The sequence below is a fragment of the Microtus ochrogaster genome, linkage group LG4, assembly GCF_000317375.1.
Source record: "Microtus ochrogaster isolate Prairie Vole_2 linkage group LG4, MicOch1.0, whole genome shotgun sequence".
NCBI lineage: Eukaryota > Metazoa > Chordata > Mammalia > Rodentia > Cricetidae > Microtus > Microtus ochrogaster.
Genome location: NC_022030.1, coordinates 21,364,663 through 21,370,904, shown reverse-complemented (window position 1 = coordinate 21,370,904; position 6,242 = coordinate 21,364,663). Strand labels below are relative to the sequence as shown.

General features: G+C 50.7%; 2 protein-coding genes across 4 annotated transcripts in view; one reads left to right on the top strand and one right to left on the bottom strand.

Moving 5' to 3' along the window:
* Fxyd3 (FXYD domain containing ion transport regulator 3) overlaps positions 1-1,539 on the bottom strand; it is a 6,706-nt gene extending 5,167 nt beyond the window's left edge. For 2 of the 3 annotated variants that reach the window (XM_005361200.3, XM_026786303.1), the window contains exon 1: positions 1,450-1,539. The gene's annotated coding sequence lies outside the window, so the exon portion shown is untranslated. The remainder of the gene's footprint in view (positions 1-1,449) is intronic. The other variant, XM_026786302.1, reaches the window with a different exon arrangement.
* Positions 1-6,242, top strand: part of LOC113457658 (zinc finger protein 420-like) — a 1,205,902-nt gene that overhangs the window by 1,050,231 nt on the left and 149,429 nt on the right. The window lies entirely within an intron of this gene.

Below are 6,242 nucleotides of genomic sequence, written 5' to 3'. Positions count from 1 at the left end.
TGGCTCAGTGGTAGAGCCCCTGCCTAGAATCATTCCATGAGGGCCCAGGAGAGTGGCCCTGCACTGGAGACTTGCTTAGTCTACTCTCCAGGCCCTGGATTTAATACTCCACACACACACACACACACACACCACATACAACTCATTATTTTAGATTTAGCATGTATTTTTTTTTTCTGTAGTAGATTTGGGGACTATGTCTCAGATGTCTAGGGCCCCAGCAAACACTTTGGAGAGCTGGAGTGGTGTTTAGGGGTACATGCTGCAGAAGTCTGTGGTCGAAGGCTGCCTCCTAATATTCTGTTGCCCGCGTGTGTAAGACACTAGCTGTGGCAGCCGGCTCCGCCTGAGTGCCCAGCCCATGCATTTTTCTCAGTTTGACCCTGACTCCCTCATATCATCTTCACAGCTGGATGAATTCGGCGCTGCCGTCACAGCCGTCACTTCTGAACTCTTCTAACACCATACCTGTTGTCACACTGCAGGGTTTCGCCTCTTACCTCTCTCCCTACAGACCCCTCTGAGGCCCCGAAAGGCCCGCACTCTCCCATCCCCACAAAACACCCAAAATCTGAGAGCCTGGGCGGGGGTGGGGGAAGACAGAGATTCCATCTGCAGCCCTGCCACTGCGCAGTCTCGACCCTGGCATTTGTAGGGCTTCAGGGAGCTGGAAATCGCCATCTACCCTCACTGTCCTGTCCTGCTGGTGCTGTGTTCTGAAGAGAGCTGCCTGCTTGCCTGAGACACTACCTACCCTCATCTACTTCCTGGCTGTGCAAGCCGGAGGACAGCTGCAATCACTGCCTCCAGCGTTCTCTCCTCCACGACGGTGCAGGATGGCCACATCTGCCGGGGTATCCTACATAAACCCTCGTCATCTGAGTCCCCCACATCTCCTACCCAAGTCACACTTTACAGCCTCCAGAGAGGAGAGCACCCCTCTTTCCTGGCATTCATTATCATCTGCGTGCCCCTATATCACATGCGTGTCCATACAGACACAGCCCCCATCCGCGTCATCCCTCTGCACTTAAATTACTTCTTGTTTACTGAGTTACCCCAAGGTACCCCTCCCCATCTCACCCCCAAGAAAATCCCCAATCGTGATACCATGTTGTAATCACTTCCTGTCTACTCTGACACCCCCACCGGTTAAACCCAGACTTCCCATCCACTCAGACCCCCCAGTCTTCCCTGATCCCCACTGTAAATGCCAGGTGGGTTACCCCAGTTGTCTAATCTAGTCCCACAGAGTCGAGCCGTGAGGAGCAGTCAACTGAGGCAGGAGAGGATAGTCTCCTGCCCCCAGAAAAGAAATCTTGAAGCTGGAAGACTGTTGGGATCTTTAACCCCAGTTCTATGTAGCGAGGACAGTCAGAGGAGAGCCAGGGAGAGAGGGGGGACAGAGGCAAAGGGCTCCGAGAGGAAGGGGCCCCCAGGGCCGCTCACCTGAGTAGCTCAACAGGCTGAGAGGCGGTTCCGGGAGAAAGCAGAAAGCGGACTGCCAAGCCTGGGCAGCCCTTTATCCACAACTGCCACGCCCTGAGCAAACCTGGGCAGGCAGGCACAAGTCAGGTCTCCCTGAGGCCAGGGACGCCCCCACCCCATTCCTCCCTTAAAGGGACAGTCCTACCCATTCTGTAGCTACAGTAGCCTCTGGTGAAGTGGAAGGGGATCAAGGTGGGCTGGGGATTAGTATCGTAATGGAGGGAAGATGTTTTATCCAGTCTCCTGAACTCCAAAGGAGATCCAGAATGGGGGAGCTTCCCATCTCCTTAGTGTCAAACCATCCTTTTGGAGGGACATGGTTAAAGCAGAACATCTATGAGATCCTTCTCTGATTTAGCTTCAGAAGGACTTTTTCTTTGTTTGTTTGTTTGAGACAGGGTCTCACTATGTAGCCCTGACTGGCCTGGAACTCACATTGCAAACCATGCTGACCTTGGTGTCATCAGGATCCACCTGTCTCTGCCCCCCAAATGCTGGGATTAAAGGTGTGCAGTACCAGCTATAGTTTTGTTTGGGGGTGGCATTGCTGGCATTAAAAATTAAAAGGAGTTAAAAACCCTCTGTCCGTCCTGGATTCCTTATCGGCAGGGCAGAGGGATTAATAGAAATACTGACATGGCCGCAGTTGTCATATGAAGGAGACTCTCGCATGGTGGGCAGAGGTGGGGGTTGTGGTTCTTGGGGCTCATAGACCAGGCCCTAGAAGACAGAATGGGACTGGCATTTGGGCACCAGACTGTAGACCCGGAGCCCTGTTTCTCCCAGGAATGAACAGCTGATGGGAGGATGCTCTGGAGAGGGTGTGGGTGTGGATGTCAGAAAGGCCTTCCTCCACGGCAGATAAGCCCCCACCTTACCCTCCTCCCTCTCCTGTCCCCTCCTCCTTCTGCACTCCTTCCGCCTGAGGTCTGTACAAGCCCCCACATGGTCCCTGTTGGGGGTGCCCCCTCCCCCCAAATTCCTCCTTTTTACACAGAAGGACTTTTGTCTGGGGGCTGGATGGAGAACAAGGCACCATTGAGTGGCTGGCAGAGGATTGGGGTCACTGGGAGGGGCAGGACCAGGAAAGGGGTGGCTTCTATTCGGCTACAAGCTGGACTCCAGACGACCCCCAACACTACGGTGGGGGTGGTGGGGTGGAGCCCCAGAGGCACCAGGCTAGGGAAAGGCTGCTGTTGTGGGTGTGATCTGGAGAATTTAAGGGGACTTAGGGTCAAGGGTCTGGGGGGGTAAGGGAAAAAAAACCAGACCCCTCCCCCCACTTCCCATCATGGCCTTTCTCCCTGCTGTAGCTCATTGGTCTGTATTCCCTGGGGCAACTCCTGAGCCCCAAACCTAGGGAAAAGTTTTCTGCCTCCCATAAATGAGCGGACTTCTCCCTGAGGGTAGGAGGCATACACACAGAGAGAAACAGAGGAAGGAGAGGCCTGGCAGAGGTCTGGCCAGGGATAGAAGGCAGAGGATCCCAGATCCCCTTAGGAGTTCTTTGTACCGAGACACATCCTTCCCCAAGCCACTAGCTTGACTGCCCCTTGGGAAACCCACCAGAGCCCTTGGTGGTCCCAAGAATAGGATGGTGTTTCCCTCTGCTGGTCAATGTAGGAACTACAAGCATCGGAGAGCAGGGGGTTGGGGTGGAGGGTGGGGGGCTTGGGTCTCTGACCTTGGGTGCTAGCCCAGATGCTAGAGGAACCAGGTGAGAATCAAGAGTAAATTGTGAGGCGGGACACCGTGAGACCATCGAGCACGGTAAGTCTTGAATGGCGCCCTGTGGTCAGATGTAAGTGGATCTCCAGGCCCCTTATAAAAGGAACAAAGTTAGGTGTGGGGAGTGATGTCACTATGGCGGAGATGCGTGAGTGAGTGTGTGTGTGTGTGTGTGTGTGTGTGTGTGTGTGTGTGTGTGTGTGTGTGTGTACCTGCATAGGGACGAACTATCTCTGGAGAGTCATATCTACCTGTGTGGGGATGGGACCTGGGAGAAAGTGGTGGAGAGACTGGTACTTTCACTTATACTTTGGAATTTTCCAGCCTAAAAATATACTGTCTTTTTAAAAAGGCTTAATTGAGGGGGCTGTAGAAATGGTTCAGCAGTTAAGAGTGCTAGCAGCTCTTGAAGAGGACTTGGATTCCGTTCCTGGAACCCACGGCTCACAACCCCAGGAGATCCAATGCCTCTGGACTCCAACGATACTGCACACGCGTACACATACCCACCCGCACAAAGATGCATAATTAAAAATAAACTAAGTATTTTTTAAGCTTGATTGAAACTATTAAGGGTAGTCTGGTGTACTTACAGTCCTAACATTTGGAAGACTGAGGCCAGAAGAATTTGAGTTTGAGACCAGCCTGGGCTACACAGCAAGTCCTAGGTTAGCCCAGGATGTGCTGCAAGATCCTGTCTCAGTTGTTAAAAATATTAAGTAAAATAAAATAACAAACTAAAATGTGCACGCATTGTTCAGGGTTTACATTTATTGCCGGGATGCCAGGATGCCCTTATGCCAATGGCTTCTCTGTTCAGGTTCCTTGTTTACATTGCTGTAGTATCGGCCCAGAATCTAGACATGTCTGATGTAGATTTAAAAATCACCTCCAGAGTGCCTGTAATACTCAATGCAGTGGAAATGTCAGGTAAGTAGTTGTTACTCTGTATCCTGGCCATTGTGTCCACCCCAGAGGGTGATGAATGCTGCCTGATGCAGTTGTAGAGAACATCATGTGGTAAGGTCCAAGGTCAGACATCCTCAGGAAAACACAGTTCTGTTTTGTTTTTTTCTCCCGAGCTTCTCGGAAGCAGATGAACTCTCCCACATAGAACTGGCAGGTGCAGAGGGATGATTGATACACAATATATTTTATAATAACATATATTAATATAGTTGATAAGGTTATTGGAAGTATCTTTCCTTCCTGTTGCTTTATTTCATTTTTATTTATTCATGTGTGTGTGACTGTGTGTGTCTGTACGTATGTACGGAGGCCAGAAGAGGGCATTGGATCCCCTGCAGCTGAAGTTTCAGGAGTTTGTGAGCCCACCACCATGGGTGATGGGAACGGAACTGGGGTCCTCTGCAAGAGCCAGAAGAGCTCTTAGCCTCTAAGCCAGCTGTCCAGCGCCCTCATGTTGGTTTTTGTGGATCATTTGGCCCAGAGCAACCTGTGGACCCTGGGGCAGGCTGTGGTTTCTCAGCACTGTGGGTGTTCTTACTTAATACAAAAAGGCAACCCTCTGTGTGGTCTCTGAGCATCGCAACATTTTCAGGAATGCACTGAGAGCAGAGGCAAAGGGTTAGCAAGACAGCCTCGGCCTCTGGGGGCATGAAGGATAGGTCAAAAGGCTCTGTCCCAGCCTTTTAAGACAAAGCTGTGTCCTCCAGGTCAAAAGGATGGAATTTACCTCTGGCCTGGGTGGAGACAAGACTTTCTGATCTGCTCCAAAGATTAGAACATTACTCACCGAGTCTCCCACTCTCTAGCTCGCTTGCTTTCACTGCCATCACTCTGACCAAAATCGACTTAGGGAAGGCTTGCAGATCAACGTGGAGGGAAGACAAGGCAGGAAGCTGAGGCAGAAACCATGGAAGAACACTGCTGGCTTGTCCTGTTCACACCCTCACACTGAGCTAGTCTTCCTATACAACCAAGGATCACCTGCCCAGGGAATGGTGCCCCCCACAATGGACTGAACTCCCCGGCATCCTTAAACAGCCAGGACATGTCCACAGGTCAGTCTGAGCTAGGCGATTCCTCCATTGGGATTCCATGCTCAGGTTCTAGGCTGCAGCTGATTGGCAGTTAAAGTTAACTGGGACACTCCCCTGAAGAGTTAATCCAGCTAGGCCTGTCAATCACCTGGCTAGATCATCCCTCAAAAAGGTGATTCGCTAAAGCCATGCTAAGGAGATGGGAGGAATAGTTATCCTCTTAATGCGATAATGTATTTATCCTTCTCCAAAGCCCCTCCTGGTGCAGATGTTGTAACACTGTAGCCTAACAGTCTCTCCCTCCCTCAAGAGCATGCTTTTTCCTTTCTTTTTCTTTCATGTACCTGCCAAAAGTCCTAAGCATGCTTTCCCTGGCATTCTGGATTTTTTTTTACTCTTTTCTGAAGTCCCCCCCCACACACACACCATGCAGCTGCTTACAGACCTCCAGTTGCCAAGGAGATGACTTTCTCCCTCTTCTCCATCTCCTTCCTCGGGCAGCTGCTGAGATCAAGTTTGCCTGGCCTGATGTTTGTTGCTTCACCTCTAATAAAAATGCCCTTGAACTTCTTGTGGTATTTTAAATAAAATGTTGCCCATAGGCTCACAGGAAAAGACACTAATAGGAGATGTTGCCTTGTTGGAGTGGTTTGACTTGGCTGGAGGAAGTGTATCACTAGGGGGTGGGCTTTGAGGTCTCGGATGCTCAAGCCAGTTCACTTCCTGCTGCCTGCAGATCCAGATGCAGGATTCCCAGCCTCCTCTCCAGCTCCAGCATCATGCCTGTCTGTGTGCGATCATGCTTCCCGCCATGATGAGAATGGACTAAACCTATAAACTATTAGCCAGCCCCAGTTAAATGTTGTCTCTACAGCACAAAACAAACCAAACAAATACTAATACAACACTTTCTTTTGAGTCTGTTTTAAAATTCTTTTATTTTTGAGTCTAAGAACACCAGGAAAAGAGAGCTCAGGTCCTTGTGCTGTGTGAGCATGCTAACCATCTGAGCCATCTCTCCAG